This window comes from Coturnix japonica, chromosome 3 (genome assembly GCF_054131305.1).
Source record: "Coturnix japonica strain WE chromosome 3, WE-NBRP24, whole genome shotgun sequence".
NCBI classification, from domain to species: domain Eukaryota; kingdom Metazoa; phylum Chordata; class Aves; order Galliformes; family Phasianidae; genus Coturnix; species Coturnix japonica.
The window spans coordinates 71,431,211-71,457,370 of NC_140665.1; the positions used below are offsets into that span (position 1 = coordinate 71,431,211).

At 41.1% G+C, this 26,160-nt stretch overlaps 1 protein-coding gene across 7 annotated transcripts in view; it reads left to right on the forward strand.

The window, feature by feature from the left end:
* BACH2 (BACH transcriptional regulator 2) overlaps window positions 1-26,160 on the forward strand; it is a 178,022-nt gene that overhangs the window by 75,509 nt on the left and 76,353 nt on the right. For 4 of the 7 annotated variants that reach the window (XM_015858931.3, XM_015858930.3, XM_015858928.3 and 1 more), the window contains 2 exons: window positions 3,899-4,007; window positions 21,696-21,847. The exons of 1 other annotated variant lie outside the window; for it this stretch is intronic. The gene's annotated coding sequence lies outside the window, so the exon portion shown is untranslated. The remainder of the gene's footprint in view (window positions 1-3,898; window positions 4,008-21,695; window positions 21,848-26,160) is intronic. 2 more of the 7 variants (XM_085541912.1, XM_032443320.2) reach the window with 1 other exon arrangement.

A 26,160-nucleotide genomic window follows, 5' to 3' on the forward strand; every position in this document is an offset into this window, starting at 1 on the left:
GGCAGTGCTGAGCAAAGCTCATGGAGCTTGAGATCCTTTCAGTTCAAGGTAATATGAGCATCTCAGTCCCTTCCTAAGAACTGGGGCTATTTTTGAAGCCCCCACACAGTAGAAAGCAGCAGGGATTTTCCCGCTTGCCCGAATGCTTGCAGGAGGTCCTGCCAGGCTGCCCAGATGAGCTTCTTCTCTGTTTGATGGTGGGTGGCAGAACTGAGTGTAAGAGATATAATGCGGTGACCTTTGCAGAGAGGTGCAGATGGGTGTAGAGCAGAGACAGGAAAATTACCCGCCTTGCAGTTAGTCATTGATGTTGCTTGCCCTGAAAAGAGAGGCTGTCTTAAACTCCAGAAGCATCCTCACTGACTGGTGGACAGGTACCCAGGGAATTAGAAAGCTGCACCTCTCCTTTTTCTTCTTTCCAGCTAGAGAAGTTGTTTCACACACGGCGTTGCATGCATGTGTTGGAAATAGAATACATTTTTCAGTGTATTCCTTACACTTTGGCTACGTGCATGCATCATCAAGAAGGCACGACAGACTCATATGTTCCCTTCTGCTTTTGAAATCTTGATGCATATAACACCATGCAAACAGCAGTGAGTTGTAAGAGCAACCACGGCTTTGCCATTCTCTGTGCCAAAACGTGGAGGTGGAATGTAGGAGCCATCAGGACCGCCCTGTTCTACATTGCCCAGTTGCTGAACCCCTTTTAGCTTTCCTGCACTAGCTCTGAGTTGGTCAGTGCAGGCATGAGCTCATGAGTGAGACTTAGCAAGATTTTATCTGTGGGGAATAGAAGTTTCCTCTTCGTTGCTTTCTAAATGTAGAGCAATCTAAACTAATTAACGTGGATGATATCATTCCAGCCAGCGGCACAAGATAATGTCCATCCTGACTGTAAATGACGTAAACGTCTCTGCTTCCATTAGATGCACCAGAGAGTAATCTGTGTCATTTTTCAGAGTATCACTGATAAATTTTGTACAGTGACATGGGCTTCTTTTCTGCTAGCACAAGTAGATCTATGTGGAGCTACCAGTTCTCTATATGTGTAGTGCAAAAACCCCTGCGTTAGTCCACTGCTGCCATGAAATCAAGCTCTCAAAAGCAAGCTCACGCAGCATTTGTTCCAGCACAAAGAGAGCCAACTGAGTAACACACTGTGAGAGTTCTGCATTTTAACAGGAAAAACTTCAGAGAAACTGTGTGAGTTGTGAGCGACTGGGGAGCCAGTGTGAAATTTCATTCCCCTCAGTATTTTGCAGAAGCTTCCTTTGGTTGAGATTACAAACTTCAGGTTTTGTATACAAATTACAGGGTTGCTGCTTGCACCAGTGCAGGCACAGACTAGGGTGGCTGTATCACTTCTGCCAAGGTACAGAGTTGACTCTTTTCAGAGGTCAGGAAAGACTTAAAGCGTCTCTTCATTGTATGAATGTTGGGGAAGAATAGGAAAACGAATTCTTTGTACTGTGAAGTAAATTTCCTGAATGAATCTTCTTTGCATTCAAGCAGAGTGTGTGCTCCAAAAGGTAGTGGAGTTTAACAAGAGAATGTGGGTAGTCTGCGTTGCTAGTGCAAAAAGTGAAATGGCTTTTCAGGTCTTCAACTCCTGCCTGACCTATGGCCAAGCTTATCTCCTTTCTTCTCTCCTTTACTGGCAGTCTTCATGCCCTGTTCCCTGCCAATATGGAGTCCAGTGGTTTGCCCTACCTGCTGGATGGAATTCTCTCATTCACATGGATGTCTGCAGAAGTGCCAGCAACTTAAAGATAAACGTTAGGAGAAAAGATGAAGATAAATTAGTCAAAATACCTTGAGCAAGTCAAGATCCTTTCACCAAGTAGATGTGTTGTTTATTTCCTGATGCTCTGGTTTCCCCACCCATAGCTTTGTTTTGGAGCCATGATTTAGGCTAGTGTGAGGCTAACATTTTAAGTTAGCTTGGCTCTTCTCAGCCAAAACTTCCTTTGTGTTCATTACAGATTCTGGTGTGTAAACGATGCAGGTTGTTTATCTTGCCCTGGCCAAGAAAATGAGGAGCTAAAATTTAAGAGATGCCATGGGTGCAAGTGCTGACTAATGGTTACTATCTTGAGTACACGGAAATCAATTTGGACCTTGCCTGATGAGCACTGCTGCTTTTTTCTTCTTTCATATAAAGCAATACAGAAAAATTGAGAAATAAATGCGTTCACTTAAGATAACATTGTGTGACAGCTGAGAACAATTAAAACTCTTACTTGCAGCTATATTTTTTTCCTTTCTACAGTAGGTGGGTGGTGTCTGCAGCTCTGAGTAGTTGGGTATTTGTCACGGGTCTGATCTTATCATTCACATGGGAAGAAAAACTGTCATGCAAGGTTATTTATTTTACAGCCTTTTCTCTTGGCTTTGCACAACACACAGATCTTGGTAGATGAGAAAGGATTTATTTCTTTTTTTCTTACTAGAGTCTTTTTAGCAATAAACACACGCCTAACTGTAAGAGAAAAAAAGTTTCACAGCCTAACTTGTTTTGTGAAGCCCAAACATTTGTGAAGCTTACAAACCCTCAAACTTTGCATAATGTGCCCATCTCTGATCTCAAACATGAGGTGGCAGAAGAGGGAAGTGTTACTTTTTTTAACCAACAACTTATGACTGTGTCAACACATGACAATTTGTCAAAGCTTTCTGTAGTGGTGCTGTAAATTAATTTTTAGCATCAGTTGTGAGTGGTAAACACTTCATGCGGTGTGAACAGCTCTTAGTACAGTGTGAGTTGTCAGCAGCTTGCTATCTACCCTAAAAGAAAAAAAAAAAAATGAAGGAGGGAAGGATGAAAGCTCAGTTGCCAATACAAAATGGATCTGAGTCTGCAAAAATTAGACGTGGTGCTATTTTTTTTTCTTCCTCCGTACCAGTCAACTCAACCTTGAAATGTAGTGCTTGGTTTTTCCAGTAATAAGAACCTGACTTCCAGTCTGGGGTCTGAGAATCACAGCTTTCCATCCTGTGCATGGAAATAGTGCCTGAAAGTGTATGGATTTCTCTGTTCACGAGATAGGTGAAATTGGGCCCTCTCTTTACCTTTGAGTTTTGCCTCTTTGTCTGCTTTAAAAACAGAACGTGTCCTGCATACATGAATCTGCTCTTTTGCTTAGAAGTCTCACATAAATTACATATAATGAGGGAAAAAAAAGGAGGCAGGCCGAAGAGAAACATTGAGGGCTGAGCTCTGTCTCTCCCTTGCCTGTTTCCGTGCTGTTTCTCTTTGCCCATCTGAGCCATTGTGGTTCACAGTAGGAGTTGACATGATGGAAGAAAATGATTTGGTATGAAAAGCTGGAGAGTACGTACTGTAGAAAACAAGTTTTCAGATACAAACCTATTTTAATCTGTCACTTTAACAGAACAAGTAGTAATAACCTCCCAACCTAACAATGACTGTTAAGTTGAACATTAATTTGTTCAGTCATTGAATTGCTAACGTGTCTAAAACTTACAAGTGAACACCCACTCAAGAGAGAAAAAGAAGTTGGTGCCTGGAGTTCTTGGCCTTGCTGAAATCACCTAGATTTTTGTCACTAATGCCAATATTTCATCTTGTGTTTCCTGAGAATGCTTCAAGTAGAGCTAGATGAGAAAAGCAGCTGCATCAGGTTGTTGGCTGCTTTGATATGTTCAGTGTGTTTTTGTTCTCAAGTACGGTTGCTCTCAGCTCCAGCCCTCTAGGTCAGCTTTGACTTTGCTTTGGCACATATTCCTGTAAATGGGCGACACAGTTGAAGCTTGGCATGGGAACTTCATATAGTCCTACTGAAGCTGTTTTTAACCTGATTATGGTTTTAGAAAGAAAGATGACTTTATTTGCGTATTTGCTCACAAAGAATTTTGGTTTTATTTCCTTTTCCAGATATAACTGTAGGTGCTTCTTGTATGAAAGAGCTGAGCCACACCATCCAGTAAACTGTCTAAAGAAGCTCTTGGCTTGCTTGGAAATCACTTCCAGAACTGTGTTTTAAGTAAGTATTTCTGCAAAAGCAGTGTGAAGTGGTTTCTTCAGTTTGAGAGCATTTTTGATGTTTTGATTGTTTTTTCCTTGTTTTTTTGTTTTTTTTTTATAATTTCCTAGTTTTACTCCAACACTTACTAGACAGTGGCAGCGTACATGAGAATATCATCTTCAGAATACGATGTCTGAAGAATTTAGTGAAAGCCCATTAAAAGCTTTTTCCTGACTTGCTCTAAAACTCAACAGCATAGTACCTAAACACACCCAAGTCTAGAAATAATGTTGGTAAAATACACATTGATCTATTTTGTTGTTTGCCAGTACAGTTTTTCCCTCTGTTCCATTCATAGGTTTTTTAGTGTTCATCCTTGCTTGCATTTTTGCACTTGAGCATTTTAGCTGTGGGGCATAAACTGTGAGCTGCATAAATTCAAATTAGTCCATGGATAGCTGCCCTAAGTAAGCTGAAAAGAACGCTGTTTTGTCTCTTCCAGCATGCTGTGGTATGCATAGGGAACCTCAGTATGCTATGAGTGACGGTGGATTTGGTCAGCTGCATCCATCTCAGTAATGACTCAATGTCAATGCAAAATACCCCATTTCAGGTTAAAAGCCAATTGCATTGCATACAGCACTGTGAGTGCTTACTCTTAAAATTATAATATCATCCCAGAAAAATTCAAGAATAACACCGAGAAAACCTCATGCCATCTTATACCTTTACTTCTGATAATATAATCCACTTGCAGATGTTTATGACCTGAAATTTTACACCTCTTTGATTTCTTTTCTTATTGGCCTTGTTTATCTGATGATGATGATGCAGGTTATCTTTATATGAGAACTATTTATGACTTAAGTGCATTTCCCTTGAAATGGCCTCTGATAGTGTCATCACTTCAGAGAAAAAGGGTGGGAGCATTAGTGACTCAGGTCTCAAGTCACTTAAAGTTAAGGACTTTATACAGGTTGCTCACACTGCCAAATATTCCCTACAAGTTACATTTAGTGTACAAAACTAGTTTTTTTTTGTTTTTAATGTGCTAATCATTGAGTCTTTCAGACACAATGGTAAAGCAATTGAAGCTGATTTCTTGGAGTGGGTTTCTTGTTTGTTGATTTCTGTTCTGTGTAGTCAGCTGACACACCTGGATTGCTCTCTAGGTGAGGCTGTCACAAAAATCTTTGACTGTTCTGTCAGGTTCTCATACTGCCATTTCACCATTGCCCTGCCTACAAGTCCAGAGCTTAGTTTAATTCAACTTGGGTGGACAAGAGTAAAAGTCGAAAAAGATGTGGCTGCTGTCACCTGTGGGATACCTGTGCTGTGGCAAGTGGACAAACAGTCAGAGGGTTGCTTCGGAAAAGTTATGTAGAAATTTGAAAGATAAAATGTTTGATTTTGGCATCTTGCCTGTACATGCTCGATGTGATGCTGGAATTTAAATCACAACCCACGCTGGAGATCTTTTCAACAGGGGAGGCACCCTCGGGGGTCACAAGTGCTTCTAGCTTTCTCCTGTACAGCACTGCAAGGCATCCCAGCAGGGCAGCCTGCTATGTCCTAGCCCTTATGTACAGCTGTCCATATGTGTCAGAGAATGTTTCAGAGGGAACCTCTGGTTTTCTTGCTGTTAACACTGTATTTTCATTCATTATATGTTATAGAGTTTGAGTCCCAGAGGCACCAGGAGCATTTATTTCACTGACCCTGAGGTAGTCACTGCTTTCTTTGTAGGCCTGGTTCAGACTTGGTGTCCCAGAGCATACTACTGAGGCTGCTGTGCAGTCTTGATTCTACCAGGTTCCTGAAGGATTCACTACACCACTGTTGCTTTCTGCCTCACATCCTTAGAATTCAAGTGCGTTAGTCTCTTTAATGGTACCAGAAAGCCACATACTGTCTCTCTGTGAAGCCACAAAGAACAGATGCATGCTTTTAAATAGTTAAAATGTTAATTATGATTCACAGATAGTTTAAACCCAAATATTAAGTAATATCAAATGCTGACATTTTCAATCAGTAATTGTTTTTCCAGCTGCTGAGCAGGACAAACTGTTAAATATTTTTAGAAGGTTATTTTTGCAGCTGCTCAAGTGCTTAAAGCATAAAAGTCTTAGGCTATTTTGTCAGGCTTGGCAACCTTGGCTGCACAGTGGGCAAAAGTTAATGACAGTCTGTGGTGAAAGTGGACTGGTGAGATTCTTCTGATGCACCTTGGTTAGTTGTAGAAGGCTTGGGCTGCATCCAGATAAGCTGAAAATAGCATTCTGGGCTCTTTTGAAAGTTTGTGGCTTTTCAATATTTTGTGACAAATATCTACAGTCTTTTTTTCTTTCTTACTATATTGGTTATTACACATATGTGGAAATTAGTTTTTTCCTCCTTATATCTTGAAAATGTTTGTTTCACAGGGTGTGAACTGTTTAATGAAATAATGGTTTGACTTGTAGCAAATGACACAGAACTACAGAATTTTGGTTTAGAAATGTATATAATGTGCCTTTCAGTAAGAGATCTTAAGAGCGAAATTAAACCACCGATCGTGGAGGGACACTGTTCTCACCCATCAGAAAGACTAGTTAGCTGCAGTACCCTGACTGTAAGTACGCTGCTCACATATGTGCAGTGATTCATTAGTCAAACTGGTAAAACACTTTCATACAATGGCTTACTGGTAGCATTTCTCTGTCTGATTGCTCATTTTGTTGTAACGCCTAGAAGTGCTGGAGCATTTACTTCGGAATATACCTTTTCTGTGCATCTCCTTGCTTTGGTTTCTCACTAGATCTCTGTTGTCTCACAACACTGATGTTTGCAGTAAGCGTTTGCTGTAACTCGTGGAAACTATGAAAATACTTTAGAAAATTACTGATATATTTTGATCAAGCCCTAATTATGAGCACAGAATGCGCAAACGAAGAACAGTGAGACACTGAGAGCTAGAGAGAAGCTGACATTGGTAGGGGAGAAGGTGAAATACTAAAGGTGAAATTCTGTTTAATATTCAATTGTAGGCTTTTTAAAGCCAAATTAAAAAAAGGAAAAAAAAAAAAAAAAGAAGTAGAATAAAAAAGCTTTCACAAAGCAGAAGTGTGAGTGAAATGAAACGTAGTGGCTAGACAAATGAAAAAAAAACCCACACCAAACACATTCATTAAACACACTAAATTGAAATTTAAGAGCCCCAGTAGAAAAGGTGGTCTGTCAGTCAGCCGCCCAGCTTGGATGGGGCACCCAACTGGAACTCACGGTCTGGGTTCATTTACCCGCCTTGGTCACAGGTTTCCTGTGTGTTCTCAGGCAACCTTTTTCATCTGCCCCATGACTGACTTCCTCATTTTTAGAGCAGAGATCGTCGTCCTCCCTTCCGGAGGTGTGTCATGAAGGTGAAGCCTACAGATGCTTTTAAAAACATGAATGTTACAGTGTGGAGAGCCGGCCTAGGGACTCAAATGAGAGGGATGAGTTTCATCACAGAGAAAAATTACCTGTGCTTCTCTCATTTAATTGCTTTGGGAGTAGATGGAAGTGATTTGCAGATCTAGAGAGGTTTTAGTGATTTTTTACTATTTTGGAACCTTCAGATCTGTTTCTCATGGAATTTGGCTGTCCCTGTGCAGCAGCAAGCAGTTGGAATATTCCTTGTCTCTCACCTTTCTCCTCACGGTCTGCCTCCTTCTAGCTTTGAGTCATTCTTATCTGCTTGACACACACGACCCACACAAACCCAACTGGATCAGAAATGCAGATTCTGTCATCTGCTGAATTACACAGAGATCTCTTGACATTTAAATATGGGTGTGTGTAAGAAAGAAACCAGAGAATGCTTGAACCTCTTCAGCAGGTTACCTGAAGTGACCCTAAACTGTTCAAAAAGGCACTATGAGGGAGCCATCCGTCACCTCATTGGTCTCCTGACAAGATGTACATTGGCACATTTTTGCTTTCACATGTTGAGGGTGTCTTAATAGCCTAGCACTACAGTTAGCCTTCTGCTCCTCAAGTCCCTAATAGGCAAATATTCATTTAAGTGATTTCAATATGAATCTCACACGGATTCTGAGTAAGGAATCAGAAATGACAAGTCACAATCCTTTTGATGTGTCCTTTTATCTCATGTGGGTTGATATTTAAACTTTTTTCAGTATTTACAGGAATTATTTTTCACTGGGAAGACGGTGTGGAGCTCTGTACTTACTTTCTCTTCCCCTCTTAGTAATGTTTTTCTCCAGCCACTGACAAGATTGTGAAAGTACACACACGTTTTCTTTCTGACCAGAAACACCATCTCTTTGATTCTGCTACTACAGCTGTTTCTGTTTTCTGTCCTCCCACCTTCTTCATACCTTCTTTTTATCTGGCCATGTTTTTACAAACCTTCATTTGACTTGACCCTCAACTTTCTCAGAGTTGTTGAGGTTAATGAGAGATCCTCTTCACAGAAGAAACCTTTGAAACCTGTGTAACATCCCCATCCATTATGTATTTCAGCCTTTCTCCCATGGACACAGAAATGCCTCCTCTGCTTTCCCCTGAGATCCATACTAATCCACATGTTTTTCTGCCACCTGTTCTCTGTCTCCCAGGTCTTCCTTTGTCTATTTCTTACTTTTGGATGGCAGTCAATCTTTCTCTTGGGAAGTTTGGCTTGTCTACACCAACTGTTCATCAAATTGCTTTCCTGTTTATTTTTCCCCACCGTTTATTTCACTGCACTAGTTTTCCCTCTCACATGGAGAGACTTGTGAGCAGCCCTGTTAATTTAGGTCAAGGTACTCTCATTTTAGGTGAATAAAGAACCAGCTTTTCATTTGGAGAGAAGCACTGCCACTCTGGGTTGACTACTATATCTGATTTAAACATCTAAGTGTGAAGATTTGCAGTTGTGCGAAGAGTGATGTCTCATCCCTTCAGAGACTGGTTAGCTCCATCTCCAGCCCTGAAAAAACATGGTTGTGCTTGAACTTTGCTGTTGCTGCTGCTGCTGGCCATCTCCTCTCTGCTCTCCTCATAGCTCAGAAGGACCGGTGCCTGAGAGTGTGGCAACTGCTTGGTTGTCTGTTGCTATTTCAACCCCATGTCTGGGCTACAAGTATCTAATTGTCAAAGTAATTTAGTCTTTTACCAAAGAAATTATTTTCCTCCTGGAAATTGGCAAGCCTGCCATTTAACACACTGTAATTGACTTCAGCTGAAAGATTCAATTATCTAGGACTATGGTTCAATAAAATCTAATTGTGCCTAGAGCAGACGGACTCATAGAAAAACTCAAGGATTGTCATCTACCTTTGCCTGGACAAGCTAAATCTCATATCCTCTGATCCAGACAGTTGAGGTTATGCCACTGCTTGGCCTGTCCAGCCTGGTGGCGTGTTGGAAGGAATGGTTTCCAGCGGTCTTGTTTCACACGTGGACAAAGTTGAGTGTCTGACAAACTGTTCAGCATCCTTGACTCAGTTTTACATGACTGACTATTTCATTTCAGTGTGTCCTCCTGGTGTCGGGGCTGGGGAATGGGAAGTAAACTCTGTCTGGTTTCATTATGATAGTGACAATAGTGCAATCCATGATGTATGGGAGATTAAAAGCCTTGTAACCTTATAGACCAAATTGTTCACAAGATCAAAATCTGAAGTCGGATCAGTGCCTAAACATCCTCTTGTCTTGCCTCACCCATTGTAGAAATAAATATGGGAAAACAAATATTTATTCAGAACTTCCTCTCACTGTTTACCAAGTAGGAAGCTTTGTTGGGCCAATTTCTGCATATAAATACTCACTGGCCATCATGTATTGGCTTTTATGACTATATACTGTAATAACAAAAAGCCTTTTTGCCCAAGCATTTATTAAAGGGTTTTCATTAGCCACTCTGATCAATTCCATTTTTCACTTACAGAACTTAAGGAAAAAGCAGAGACTTTTTCAGTGTGATGAGAACACTGGCACAGGTAATCAGTAATTTGGGATGATGGCTGGATAGGTTGTGTGCCAAGTATCTCTGTCATATTCTGAGAGCACAGGTGCTGTTACTCTTCTGAGAGATGTGTCCCAAGCCACAGCCCTTGACCCAGACTTGGTTGTATGTTATTAGCTCTTCTCACCTGGTGCCATTCTTCTTTTCTCAGTTATTTCTGTCAAGATTACACTATTGCAAACAGGAAAGAAGAAATACACTTTCAGACCAAAAAAATTGATTTTATTGGTTCTGGCATTCTGACTATATCAGCAATAAAATATGTAACATTGCTGGGTAGAGCATTTGCAGTATTAATCATTCTTTATGCAACTACCTGTTTTTTGTTTTTTGTTTACAAAAATTTAAACAAATGCCAAAGCTGCAGAGAATAATAAAACAAGGCAGTCAAGGCAGAATGGGCAGGTTCAGTGATATGAATCAAAAATAAAGTAAAAACCAGCTAACACCATGAGAACTGGAAAGAGAGGCTCTTCTCCATGGCTATACTGTAGTTCTTGGGAGCAGAGCAAAGAATTTCATTACAGGAATGAGCTGACGCTAACTAACTACACTTCCATTTGCAGAGGCTATGAAACTAAAGAAGAAAATAAATGAAGTGTCCAAGTTTTATGTTTGAATTAAGCTGATGCAGAGAACTAGACTGACATTTAGCATACAGTATTTCCTCATTTAGTAATCTTTCTTTTTGAAATGCTGGCTTCTGTTCTGCCTTGTCAGCCATGCCTTTATTTTTTTTCATCCCGTCATTCAGAAGATGGTTCAAAATGAACCAAAAAGCTACCATGGCAGATACAAGTGACCCTTCTTCAGACTTTGCCTGGTTGGCTTGTGTCAGAACACTAATGGAGCTTCATGCATTACTTACTCATGTGCAGTGCCAGACAACGAACATTGTGTTGGTATTGGCAATGTACTCCTGAACTAAGCAGAATTCTTTCATTGGTTTGCTTGAGAGTGCAAAGTGCTTTTAATTCCCATTCTTCCATCTGAGCATTGCCACCCTTGTACCCGGGAGTAATAAAACTTCAAAGAGTTGATAAAAATTACAGTTGAAGGCAGATGTTATTCCAGGTCAGAAAGATAAAAAGAAAAGAAAGTGCTAGCCAAAAAGAAAAACCAGTGCTAGCCAAATGCAGTCATCTCGTATTTGACCAAAAATACTGTGTTCCTTCATATTTTTGGAATGTCTTTCCACTTATTTCTTCAAAGTAACTGACACAGATGAAAGCACTGTTCATAAAAATGCAAGATTATCCAAATATTTTGCAAAGCTGATGATACTCATTGGTTTCTGTGCTGAATATGGCTAAAACTATAAGTTTACGGACATCGTGTCTGAATCGAAAATGAGATTGTATCTTAGAATCACATAATCACAAAGTTGGAAAGGTCCTACAAGATCATCTAGTCCAACCATACATTTTGTTCAGTATGCTCACAGTTTTGTTTCATAAGTATACATATGAAGTCATTTTTTTCCACAAAAGAGCTTGTAGATTGCTTGCTTTATGTTTTTTTCTGTTATTTAAAAAGGAAGAATTTTGATTAAATCCTCCAAATCCTGCCAAATTCAATGGAGGGAAAGTATAGTATTTTGCAGATATTCTTAGTCTCAAGTCCAGTTGTGTATCACTGTTAGGGAAATAAAATTTAATGTCATCTCCAGCCAGTAAATCATTTTCTTTCCCCTTTTTATCATTTTGATCTATCTTTTTTTTTTTTTTTTAATTTTTTTTTTTTCTTTTTCTGCAAGAAAATTTTAGTTTCTGTCTCCCTCCTTGGTTTGATACCTATCATTATATTACTCTGTGCAGTGTTTGTTTAGATGGGTCCTCCTCCATTTTCTCCAAAGTATGGTGAGGATCGGGGCATCACATCAGCAATGTATACCATGTATCTGCTGTTAAATACTGCCCCATAATCTATACATTATTGTTCCATTTAATCTGCTTTCAGTCCCAGTCTCTGTGGTCAGCCTAGCACTCCTGCCCAAGTCAGTTCTTTTCTATTTGCACATTGATATTGTAGCCAGATCCTTTTTCTTTTTAGATCTGTTTCACCTGTTTCACTTTTTGGTTTCTTTGTTCTAGTGATGTTGCTGTTCCAAGGCAGATTACTTCACAGTGACCCACTGTGTGGCTGCCTAGTATCATCTGTATCCTGGTAGAAGGAACTGCCCTGTTTGTGTCACCTTTGCTTTAGAAAATACCACTAGGTATTTCTCACTTGACCTTTCCTCGTTTAGAAGATGCGAAAATAATTAATCATAGAAATGGCCTATTTTGGGGAGGTGTAGCCTGAGGAAGGAAGTCATGTGGGAGTGCGTGTTTGTTGTTAGTATCAGAAAGGGAATCACTCCATTGGGAATCACTCTGTTGCCTGCGTGCTAGTGTCAAAAGATAGGAAATCAGTGTGCTCTGAAACCTCACTGCACCGTGATTCTTCTTGTATCAGTCTCTTCCCATAAGGTACTTCACTTCAGAAAAGTGCAGGGAGAGGGGGGAGAAGTCCCATAGGGGAAGGAGGGAACCCTTTGTAGCATTTAATGCCAAGAAAATGCAATAAAATCAGTGCTTCCACTGAGAGTTGGTGGCGTATTTTCTGTAACAAGACCTGGTTTTGGTTTCTTTGTAGTACAGCCTGATTCAGACTGTAACGAGTTGACTGGAGAGAGTGAAATCTGCTTTTGACAGATATTTCCCATGATCTGTCGAAGATAAATACTCCCGTAAGCTGACAGGCAGCTTGTTTACATGCTAAAGAAAAAATAACACACACACACACAAAAACCCAAAAAACAAACACAAAAAACACAGAGAGACAAAGCAACATTCAGATCAGTCATTCTGATCAAGGCAGTGTCAATTATTAGGCTGTAAAGGGAACTGATGACTCAACTTAGACACAACACTGCGGCGGTCTCCGATTTTCAGTTTCAGAACAGATTCTTTTCAGGAATTATTTTCATTCATACCCGATGTTTAAACATGCTTCTGGAAGCGTACGTCATTTTGTGATCACAATCTAGGAGACCAGTGTCAGTGTGTGCTGTGTTTGTGCAGAACGGAGAACATCTCTTTGTTCCTGAGTGGACGTTGGGCATCCGGTGTGAGAGGGCTCCCATGACACATCACATGATACCAGGACTTCACCCGCGCACAACCCGAATGTCAGTCACAGCGTTAAGTTCATTGATCCACGTGCATCCATAAAATTGAAAGGATCTTTGATTCAGAAGAGAAAATTCTGATCAGATCCCGTGCTTAGTAATTCCAGCAAGTGCACTTGTAAAAATGAGTGACTCAGAAATTGAAATGCAAAGCATTTCTCTGAACGGTGGCCGGAAATTGGCTCTGAAAACTGAAACAAAGCCCAGACCGCAGCTTTATCTATTTACTTATTAATTTTAGATATGCGAAAATCCCTTTGTCTTTGGGAGACATTCTGATTCTTCTTCTTGTTGTGCTTGCCTGTGCAATCCTTAGGCTATATGATCAACCCTGTCAGGACTGCCTGACATGTCTAATTTTTAGTTTAAAACAATGAGTTCCCCATGAATGGTTTCATTGCCTGTAGTGCTGTCTGATTCTGTCACAGCATTCAGTAGAAGTTGGTGGAAGTATTAGGCAGGACAGGATGTTGGAATATTTGAGGTCATGTAATATTCAGGAAGAAATCTACACTAGTGGAGTCAAGTGGAGCAGCTCAGCTGCTGATTACTCAATGTATAAGTTATATATACAGCATACAAGGGTATCTCTCTCCTCCAGCATGAATAAATCCAAATGTTTCTATTAGTCACATGTTGCCCTGCCTTTTGCAGTGCTGATTGTGTTTCACTGGTGGATGCTTACTCCATTAGAGCAGAGGGCTCCTTGGACTGACAGCTTTTTGGTGTTAGTGGGGGGTCGCTGCAAAAAAATAAAAACACCTTGGATATCAGTGCATTAGGCTGTAAAGAAGGGAGGGCTGTGCTTATGCCACAGGGAGGGTGGAGCCCATATCTGTTTTCTTATCCTCATTCTGCTCCCAAAATATCTCTGTTTCTTCTCTGTCAGCACCTGGGCACCTGCTGTTTGTCCTTGAGAGTGAGTTTGGATGCTCTGGACTCACCACACAGCCTTAGACAACATAGGAGTTGTTTCCCTGGTTGCTGTTCTGCATTCTGAAGCCCAGAAATGAAAATCATGGCAGAGGAAAATAAAGTGATATCTATGCTTAAGGGACTTGCAATTCCCATGGCAGGGCTAGTGAAGTAGTACTCATTTCAAAGAGAAGATAGTCTGGGTGATTTTTCTTAATTGCTGTTTACCTAAATAAATAAATAATCCATATTCATAGCTTTAACTAAAGTAAATGGTGTTGAATTGTTTACCTCTCCAGAGGATAATTATTAGGGTGGGGTGGGGGGTGTAGCAATTAATAATAAAACATCTAGACAAGATTACAGAATGTTCTGATTAGAATAGTAAACATTATGCTACAGATAAAAGTAAATACATGGAGCTGCCTTGAATTAAGGAAAAAAAAAACCACAATGCTATGCTATCCAAAGAAACACGCTGAGCAGCAGCAGTTCAGTTGAAGGGGCTGTTGTCTTGAAGCTATTTTATATCACAAAGAGGTTGTTTTGGCATAAAGTTAGCTTCCTTGGTATGTTGTCCCTCAGTTCTCATCCAGAACAAAAGCACACAAATACTGGCATTCACAAAGATTTGTGCAGCAGCTGTAATACCCATCAGCAGCGCTTTGAGTCTGTTGTGCGTTGATCCTTAAACCCAGTGACAGAGAGTGTTTCATCTGTTTATATCAGTAGTAAACAAAACCTTCACTTGTGCTGTGAGCCTTCCTTCCACCTCCTTCACACAGTTCTTTGAATGAAATTCTTTGCTCATCTGAGAGTTTTAAATTTCGACCCATCTTTTCATGTCTTTTGGCTATGGTTTCTTATCTAGCTAATCAGCTCAAAGAGAGCCAGTGATGCGTATAGGGATTTCTGTGGCAGCTGCATACCATTAGGCTGAATGATTTAAAAAAGCATAATTGTACCTTAATGCAGTAAATACAGACCAATCTGCTGGTTTAACTTATAGTAGCAATAGAACCAAGCCTTGGACCGGAGAGTGCTTGCTTGACAGGATGGAGAATGCAGGGATGGTGGAACTGGTCTGCCCCATAGTCTTATCAGTTTCCAGCTCTTTTGGACCAACAAAAGAGTGCAATTGAGCAGTGTGGTGCTACTGCACAGGGCTAGGAGAAGAAAATGAGTATAGAAGATGAGCAGGAAGCAAGTTGTGATGTGGAAGGGCTGGGCTCTCCCTTCTCAGCTAAGTCTCTCACAGCTGGTCTTAGAGAAGCAAGATGTCTTCTCCGTGCCCTTCTCTAACATGGGCCCCAGAGGGAAGTCTTTGGGGGATAAAGGCTCCCCAACCTCCTCTAGACAAAGTTGTTCCATTTTGAGGCAGTGCTTAGTGTGCTCTCTGGCAAGTAGTTGCTGGCACTTCTGCCCCTGGCTACACTCTCATCTAGAAACCGAAAAGAGGCTTTTCTTTAACTGGAAGTGTGGTCTGACTGAGATGTGGTGGAGCTTTCCCTCATGTCTGTTAGTGGAAGTGCCTGGCTGCACTCCGAAGCAAAACATGATGTCGAGGAACAAGAGCTGGCAGAGGGGCATGATGGGCTGCATCATCCCTGCCAGAGATAGCAGGAAGGCCATGGTGATTCCAGGCCTTCCGAGTTCCCTGCAGCTCCTTCTGGCTGATGAATTTCCTTGTGCATGTTTTCTTTTTCTGCTGTGGTGGCTTTTTCCCTGACCAGCCTGCTTGCTCTTCAGTGTCTGTGAGCAGTGTCCACACCAGAGGACAAGGATGTTTACACTAAGACAAGGTCCTTCGTCTGCATCCTGTTCCACATGGCAGAGGGGCCGGTTTCATAAGCATAACTAATTTTCCCTGCTGAAAAAAACCTTTATGGTTTCCCTGCAAAAAGATTTCTGTGGATAGAAATACCCATCTCCAGTGAATGTTATTTTTGTGATTTTTCTGGGAGTTTAGGCCATACGCCTGCTGGCAAAGCAGGCAGCAGCCATACCTGAGGAGTGCTTGGAGCGCTGAGGAGGCTGCGTGCTGCGAAGCTGTGCACGCTGTGTGTGTGGCACAGTAAGCCTGATAGCAGCTCACGATTAATTATCTGCATATAAAAATTCCCCTACTCACTGTTTTGCCGTTAGAGACTTACTGGCAAGATTTATGACTCTGGTGAACATGAAGTACCATTTCCTTTTTCTCGGCATTACTGTGCATGGCCTTGCTGGCTTTTCTTCTTAAACAGACCTGAGTTCATATGAGAGGGAATGTATTTTTGAACCCCTTTCCCACCATGATTCTTCCTTTCTTCTTTCTGTTTGAAATGGCAAGTGAAAATAACCCACAAAGCATTTTAGTTCCTTTTGACTTCCCCCTGCTTGGCACGGAGATGTTCAATCACCCTTCTAGCAGGCCCTTGGGGCCAGGCACCACCTTGTTCTGCTGTGCATCTCAGGGCTGTGTGAGCTTCACGAGGTTCACCGTGTCTGATATGGCTTTTGCTTCTTTTTGCTGTAGCAAGCTGAGATGGTCTCTACTGGAGAGGGAAGAGTGATCTTTGGCCTCTACTTTGTGTCTTTGGTTATCTGAAAGGGGGATGGGTTCCTGGAGTAGTCAAGTTCAATAAACTGAGCCATCCTTTGTCTTTTAGTAGCACCTATCTGCTCAGGTGAAGTGGTCACTGCTGGAACTAGAAAACTAAGCACCCTCTGCCTTACAATTTGGTGTGCAGTTGTTTTGTTTGGCATTTGTATGAGCTGAAATATAATTCTTTTACTCTGTGCTAGAGCATAGGGGACCATATATGCATCTTAGAGAATGTCTGTCTTATTTCTTCTTACCTAACACTGAGTATGTCAGTCTTCATTTCACACTCTAATGACTATTAGACTGAACTTCCTGAGGTGGCAAATGCTCCTCTGACTTCACCCTGGTCAAAAGTCACCCGAGAATCACTTTGTCTGAAGTCTTGAGATGGTGTATTTTTTCCCTGAGTACAAATCAAAAAGGGAGCAATGTTGAGCTGTCGCCATATTTTCCAGTCACAGTCAGACATAGTTATTTTTGTATTAGAGCTTGAAGGAAAACCGGTGGAAATGCCTGATAAACTTTCCCAAAAAAAACCATTTGTGTTAATACTTAAATATTGTTCATCTTTCACAACGTTTACTTATCTGTTTCCCACATGCTGAACCTTATGGGGAGTTTTTGTGGTTAGCTGTGACCTGTTCTTTCATTCTACGCATTAACTGTTTTCTCAATTTGCAGTTTTAAAAAGAAATTGGCAGTAAAAGTCTGGCTGAGATAATTGTTCAGAGCACTGAGTGGGAGCACCCTTTCAACAGGACAGGCATAAATTCTTGTGGTTCACATGCATTGGGGCATAAATCCAGTGAACTGCATCATTTAGTGCCACCATGGGAAGTGTCCTTACCCGAGACTGAGTGCTAGCAAATCCAGGATCATTTTCAGAGGCTGCAGATTCTGTGACAGCAGTTTCATTCTTATCACTGAACCATCATATTTTGTCCAGCTCACATGTTTGCTAACCAAAGTCTTTAAGGAATAATATGTCAGAAGCCTGGATTTTCATCATATTTAATGCAGATCTGACTTTTATTACATGTTTGTTTAATCTGTTTTGGATTTTTAGTACTTTTCTGTGTGAGGCGTAAGTAATCAGCTTGTGTCGTTTGGCAGTGTGTTGTTTGGGAGCTGTCTCAATGAATCTGTTAACTTCCTTTTACATCTCACCATCCTTTCATGGGTCATACTACCAAGGTGAAATGTTTTCGGTGGTGGCTTTATTTTAAGTAAAGTATATTCCAGCGTTAAAGTCAGTCACATTTACATAAAGTCTTAAAAGTTCATGTGGTACTATCTTCAAACTGCAGTCTCCCACCCACCTCTCCTAGCACAGCCTGCCTGATGTGTCAGAGTTAACAGCAACCAGAGAACAGGATGGAGTCAAAAATTCCCCCCACACACATCCCTGGGCCCTTTGAGGGTTTTCCATTTAAGCCCCATTGGCACTGTTAAGTGTAGCTGGGGAAAATCCAGTTTGCAGACTGGAAGACTCCCTTGCTAGCACAGAGCGACAAAAACTGCCTTCACCTTCATCCAGTCAGCTCTACATCTCCTGATGAGTTCAGTCATGGTTTCTAGCCAGACTGATTGCTCCCATGGCTCTGCTATTGCCTGAACACAGCCAGCCCAGGTGTGAGGACTGTGCGCTGCAGAAATGGTCCTCATGGTGCCTCCCAGCTTGACACCGTGCATATGAGCACAACGTGAGCAATGGGCAGGTATTCTGCTTCCCTTTGGTAGAACCACGCAAGTTACTAGGAGTAAATTAAATGCACTGATAGGTGAAGCAGGCTGTGCATGTTTTCTGATGTAGGTACAAAGATGATCTAGGGTTTAATTTACAGATTTCAGGAGAGATCCCATACTAGATGTCAGGAGGATTTAAAGTGCCTTCTCAGCCTCAGGCAATCCTTCCAGCGGTTGCAAAATACAAATGTTACACTGAAGCTGTTTCAACCAGAAAGAAGCATTCTTCAGCTTCACTTGAAAACATACAAAATGTAAAGAAAGCATGTTTGCTAATCTCTCATTGCATGTAACAGACAGGGATCCTTGGTGTTAGTGGAACTGGTTTCTACATGCTTTTGCGCAGCAAACATTGTGCTCCATCAAATGCGACAAAACTTTAAAAAACACAGATTCTCTTTGCACATCTGTGCTCACTCTTCCTGTTCTCTAGTGTGCAGCCTCCCTTAAATACGGTTTTCTCCTGCTTATGAAAAGCATACCAGCTCATCTTGTCACATGGGCTCATTTCACTTAGCCGTCATTTTGTGCTTGCGTTGTGAAGGCTGGCGTGTAAACTAACCCAGCTGTGTGTTATTCACCTCCCTCACTGTCTGCCCAAATTCTCTGATTTTCTGATGCATGATTGCACTATTTCCTGGGTATGAAAAATCCTTCCCACTAACCAGCACAATACCCAGGTGTATTCATCTCGCTCTTCTCAAATCACCTTTCTTGATTTGTTCATTGCAAACTGAAGAACTTACCAGCTTTCCCCTAAAGCATCAAAGCTCTTGCTGTTTCACACTGTAACCTCTCTTTGAAACATATCCACTGCACAACAAAAATCCAAGCAGAAAGGTTTCTTTTTCTTGCAATAAAGATGTCTATAGGCTCATGTTTGCTTCTGCCGGTGGTGGTGTCTGGTGCATCTTCCTTTTCATTGGCATTCTAAAGAAAGAGGTTTGAAGTGTTATTTTATTAACATCCTTTTGCATCCGTGAAGGCAGATGCTTCTTTTTAAAATAAAGACAAGGTTTCCATGCATTCACCTTGCTGTAGGAGGTGGGTCTTAGAATTGGCACTGGGGAATGAACTTGTGGCCTCTCGTGATCCAGTGGCATCTGGCCAACACGCACAGGTCTATGTTAAGAGCAAGGCTTGAGAGTGCATCTTCATCCTGCACAAGATCCAGCTTTTCCTGGGCTTCAGGCCTGGCCAGTCAGCATTTTAAATGCTGAGTCTTTTTTTTGTTTGTTAGATGCACTTTTGGCTCATCATTTCATATAAGCTCAATTTTCATGTATTCTTTTTATGCTTTTAGTAATTGGCTTGTTTTGGAAAGGAAATACTTTTAGAAAATGGAAAGCATGAAGCAGCTTTCATGTTTAACATAGGCAGGGGTTAGGTTTCATTCTACCCTAAACTGACCCCTCAGCTGAGAGATTCCTGCTTTCATGTTTCAGATCATGTGTAAAACCTGATGCTGTCTGGATCATCTTGTGTAGGGCAAGTATATCTAGGGGACATGGGGAGAGATATGCAGCGAGACATTTGCAGAAGGGAATGAAATGTTTGGGATGTAGCCTCATACTTTCTTACAGCAGTGAACATCAATCACACCTTCTCAGAAAAGTGTGGCACCGAGTCTTCCTTTCCCCTCTCTTTTTTTTGTTTCCCTCTTCCCCCACTTCTATTTATTCTCTCTTTCTTCTGATACGCCACGGCAAGTGCAATTTTAGATGAGAAAACTAACTTGTCCTTGAAAATGCAGACACTTCCCTGATTTTATTCCTTTGGCCATTGACTAAACTGCAGTTATTTTTGTTGTACCAGTGATTTATGGCTGAACAGATTTGCAGTTTATATTTTTAGTTTTATAGGCAATTTAGATAATGTATATTTGTGACCATAAATATTTTGTCCTCTTGCAGTCTGTCAATGAATGTTATGCCCAGTTGGAGAACATTGCATAAACTGAAGAGATGCAAGCGTTGCTTTCTTAGAGTAGCCTCATGATTCTTTTCAAGTACCCATATAGGTAATGCTTAAACATAGCAGAATTTTGATCATCTTTTGGTAAATCAACTAGATGGGTGCCATCCAGAAGAAATAGCCTACTTTTCTTAAGTGATCCAGTTCTCTACAATGCTTGGAATACAATGTTGTCATGTCAACATTCAGAAAGTATTAGACTTATAAAATCAAGATCTACATGCTTATTAAAATAAATAAATACAAATCTGCTTTCACTGGGCAGTTTGTGTTATTATTTGGCTTGTTTCTGGAATCAGTAAATATTAAAGAAAGAGGAGCTGTTACTGGAAGGTTAATTTTGCAAATTGCAGGAAAACAGCAATAGATTTTAACAAAAAAATATATATATAAATGTAGTTTTTATCTGTCTTCTTCTCACCTCCTCCCCCTTTTCTTTTACATCTTGCATGAGCTGGTGTAATTCTGCAGATACAGCCCTTACAATGATCCTAGGAAGGTACATATATGGCCCTGCTTCTTTGGCTGCTGTCCCCTTCTGTTCAATGGCAAATCCTTTATCTTTTCACTCCCAATCACCACCTTCAGTCAAATCAATACTATTCAAGCATTCCCATACTTTTTCCAGATGCTCACACATCCTCTTCTAGCCCAGCCTGCTCTCTAAGGTCTGAGCCCTTGAGAATTTGTGGCAGCATGGTGAATTGCCAGTGGGAGCATGAACATCTTACACCCTCTCCAGTTTTTGTTTTGACACTGACTTGCAGTAGCTTTCCTGTAGTATAGCTGGAAGAACATGGCACATGTTGCATTAACCAAAGGATACCAGACTGCACTAGTGGCTGGTTGTTCTTCTCTGAAGCTACTCAGATTAAAATGGAAACCAAGGGACAGATTTAATATTAATGACATATATTCCTTGATAAAATCAAAGCCTTGATGAAAACAAGTATTAGTTAATCTGAAGCCTGTTAGATCATCTTGCTTGTTTTGTTGGAACACCATTCTGGTGCACTGTCTAGAGCTTCCATAGTACATGTGCACAACGTGGGCATACCTACAGTGTGATCTGCTAGAATAATTGCAGAGGTGGTTTGTTTAGGTGCTACACTAATGCAAGAAAAAACATAGTCTCTGTTATAAAGTGTGTAATGACAAGCAGTGTGTAATGGACACAATGTAATTGTCACGTTTGACACAAAAACCTTCTATATTAGAAATAAAGTCCCTGTATTGTTTTTAGAATTAGAAGGAAAAAATAGAGGGATTTTGTGAAGATTTGATGTTTGACTTTTTTTAATGGCTGCCTCTGTTTTATTCTAGGTTGATATCAACTGAGTTGCCAGCACATTGCCCTGCAAATCTTTGGAGGGCCACTTCTTAATGGATTGCTGTAGCCTCATAATTTCTCCACTGATCCTGTTCCCTGCATCGTGAGAATAATTTAGCCAGCACAGAACTTAGAAAAGTTACATGTAAGTCATGACTCAAATTCCTTTCTATTTAAAGAAGAAAAAAATGGCTTTGAGAGGCAAGGTGAAGGCAGTAAATGTTGTTCTTCAGAAAAATACAGTAAAAGCTGTAATTCAAGTGCAAACATGAGGTGGTGGATAAATTGTTGTTGAAGTACTTACTTGCTTTTTTAACTTGGATGGTGATTGTCATTTTGAAGCCTTTTCTAAGTGTTCTGCTGCTATAGTAAAAAGTACTTAAAATAGCACCTCTTCATCCCATCTCCCTAAGGTGTTTTCTCCACAACTTTGTATGTCTGTATGCACATACCTTGGGTGTGCTGGGCTGAAGCCACACATACTCTATGTAGTTTTGGAAGCCATCAGCATGACCATAGGCATCCCTGTATTTTTCTATCACTAAACCTATAACCTCCTCAATGGTTTCCTTAATGGTTCCCTAGGAGAAGCCCTGGGGCTGTGCGGATTCTCCTTTCCGACTGCTGCCCTGAAGTGTAAGCATCAGTAGTAGCACTGTCAACTCTGTCTCCTTCCAGTGAACTTCCCATGTGTGGCATAGATCTGGCTGCTCCACCAAAAGTCGGGGCTGACATACATCAGTGATAGGCATCAAGAATGCTGCCACCACGAGGTGTTTATCCTGGCCAGTAGCGTGGCTCCAGAGCCTGAAGCAGCTTTATTAGTAATTGTTAGTGAAATTCCATTGCCTCTTGTGCATCCTTCAGGAAGGGCAGGGCATGGACATTGCATGTCTCCATGTGCTTATGAATGCACATAGAAGAAGTGTCTGTTTTATGTGGGGAGAACTGTGCTTGGCTGCAAAGGCTGTAATAGAGAAAGTGGTGCATAGAGTTATTAGAGACATAAGGAGCGGAAGACCTTCCAGCCACCACAGTCTGAGTGGTAACTCCTTGTGTGTGTTAAGTGCATAGATGTTTCCTGCCAGGTTGCAGAGCAGCTGTGATGCTCTGCACACATTTCACTTTGTCATGCCTAAATCCTTCTCTGAGGCTTCATGAAAAACATCACTCTGGGTAGGGATAACTATTCTGGAGCAGAGAAAATGGGTGACACTTTTTAACCTGTCCACAGTCCTGGCCATACTGGGAGGGATCTACAGGTGGAAAAAGCATTTGGAGTGATTCAAGGATGGCATGGCTGTGGTGGATTGTGCAGTTTAGAGGATGGGACACCCCTCAGCTGCCAAGCTTGGAAAAGGGCTTGAGCACAATTCTATTATGTATATATGCGCACATATAGTATATTTATTTTTATGCATTTCTATATAATATAAATATACATAGTATATAAAAATATATAATATATGTATAATATAAATATTTATTTATTTGTGTTTGTTTGTGAGTAAAAACAAAATCTCATTGTGGCTGGGAGGTTTTTTTCCTTCTGGATGTTGTTATGGAACACCAAAGGCCACCTGAAAATTGTGGTTCATAGTGTTGCACTCTAGCAGTTGAGCCTTGAGAGAAGAAGAGAAAATGTGGAGGACAGGAGAAGTCTTGTATAAAATCCATCTCCCAGCTTCAGAGCTGGGGCTGCTCAGGTCATGCCCTGCTGCCTTTCAGTAGCAGCGATGCTCCTTGTCTTAATGCATCCAAATCTCATGCATCCTTGCTTGTGCTGTGCACTCTCCTGACCGGGCACACATGACAGCCAGCAGCTGGTCGGATAACTCCACCAGAGAGACCGCAGGGGAATGCGGGGTATGAGTGGTCATGCTGGTGCAAGGCGTGGTACTCGCCTCTATAAGGACATCTGCTGTCCAGTGACCCCACAGGAGATCTTAAATCTTGTTATGCTGACTGTGGCCTCTGAATGTGTCAGAGCCATAGCTATGAAGCAGCAAAAAGGCAGGAGCAGGAATTTCTTTGAAACCACTGTGAAGTGGGAGAAGATGATATGGAGGTTTACAAATGAAAGTAAAAGAATGAACTTTTTATTTTCTCTCATCAAATAAGCAAGGCTGGCATCTTGCCCTTGTTTTTTCACGGCAATAATACATGCATACAATGCAGCTTAATAACTAATTAAAGCAGGGTAGTAAAGTTAACCACCACACTTGTTCTGGTCAGTTTTTCTTAAGTGCTTGCTAACACTTGCTAACAATAACACCGTTATTGCTTCTCAAAAAATGTTGTATTTTGGAATGACTGATTTTTTATGAGCAGTATACCTTATGTGAGGTACTTTGCTTATAAGACACTAAAAGTAGTGCTCAAAACAAAACAAAACGTTGCAAAAGGAGTGAAAGGTTTTTTACTGCTAATGGGAGCTCAGTTTTTAAAGAGATGTTTTCTGATATGACAAATCCTGGCAAAAATAATAGTGAAATAGGAGGCATTTGAGAAAGATAGATGAGTTGAGGGTTGAGATGAATTGGTAGAAATGACATTTGCTGTGAAGGAGGCCTTAGAAAGGGAGAGTCTTGCCATTTCATTTTAGGCTAGACAATAAACGGTGCAGTTATTAATCAAACCTCTGGTAACAGGCATCGTCTGACTGCTTGAGAATCATGGATCTCCCCTGAAACATGTTTCTTGTCTCTGTCTTAAGGGAAGGGAACTTGAAAATAAGAGTTGTAACAGCTAGGCAGGCAGAAACAGCCCTTTGTTCATTAGCCCTACTTAGCAACATTCCCATGGGATTTGGAAGCCTTATGAACAATTTTGCAGGCTTTTCTCATGATTTTTGAAAAGCCTGTAATTAAGTATCTGGCAAATTCACTAATAGAAACCCTTTCAGATGAACTGACTTTAAACATTTCATCCTTTTAGTGGACTTGGAGAAGTAGATAGAAACTGGATGGACATAAATGGAGAAAGCCTCTCTCTCATTCCTTGTCCACAGCCAAAGCAGGCTGGTAGGAGTGCACAGGCATAGTTTTGTCCTGCTGTTTCTCATGCTACACTTGGAAGTCACTATTTCCAAGTGTAAAATCACATTTAAGAACAAAATAAAGTTGAAAAATCAGAGGAAGGCTGTAGAAGCTGTCATAAACTGTGTGCCTTCCTTATTTATTTATATATTGATTGTTACTTTGTGCACTTGAAAGAGGCCAGGCCTCTACAACATGCCAGAGGCTCTGACTTCTGGAAAGCGCCAGTGCGGTCCCACAGGTTGTCAGTTGTGCTTGGGGTGGCAGTGAGGGCAAGCCATCAGGTGCTGCCTTGATTCCAGTGTTCTTCAAAAGCCTGCTGTCTGGCTTTTTAATAACAGGTTCTGCTTGTAGCAATTACTTTGTTATAGCAATTCCGATAGGAAGAACTGCATTTTCCCTTGTTAATTAGCCTTGCTGGAGAGAGCTTGACCTAGCTGTAACAACAATCATATTGTTCTTGCTTCTCCCCAGCTGCCATATAAGCACGTATACCTTCCCTCTCTGCCACTGGTTACTCAGTTTTTATAATACTATCAGGATGCTGATAGATTTAATCTCCATAAAAATAATAAGTATTGATGCTTTAATTTAAAGCAGAAGGCTTCTCTCTCGATCTGACAGAGCAGATTGCTGAATGCTGTTACAGTGAATGTGCCAAGATAAAAAAAATTTCTCCAGGTCCCCTGGGAGGTAATCATGGCAAGGTTGGATCGTGTGGATAATGAGGGAGTGCAGGCATTGAGGAGAAGCTGTGCTCTTGGATGAGTGGCTTCAGGAGCAACCAGCGGGCTGCTGGGGCTCTGCTGGGGCTCTCACTGAGCCTGGAGGAGCTGCCCTGCCAACTCCATTGCTAAGCCACACAGCACTTCACAACGATATCAGCACCATTCTTATATTTTCCACTTTGTTCTACCTGTTTTCTTTTCCTCGACAAGTGGCAAAAATAGCATACCAATCAATGGCAATCCAAGTGCAATAAATTGTCCTAATTTGTACTACTTATGCAGTGCTGAGAATTCAGTGAGGACCTTTAAGTGCTTTGTTCCAAAAAAAACCCCACCTAAAACTCAAACCCAGAAAACCTCTGCACACAAAATTCATATTTGCTACATATGAATTCTTCAGAATATTTCAGTTTACCAAAAAAAATTCTTGAGATTTGTCTTGCAACCAACCTTAGGTAGACATAAACAGCGTAAAGTTTGAAGATGCAGATTTTGATGTCATCCACCCACCACCAGGGACTGGGGAAAAAATGCTGTCTTTTTTTATATCTGCACTGAAAGGTCAGATAACTTCTTCGGTCAGGCAGCTTTCTGAAGGTGAAGCTGCATCCTTTTGAAAACCCACTCACCAAACACTCATCACTCTGGTTACCAAATCCAACCCTGTGTTCCCAAGCAGCAGGAGGTCAACT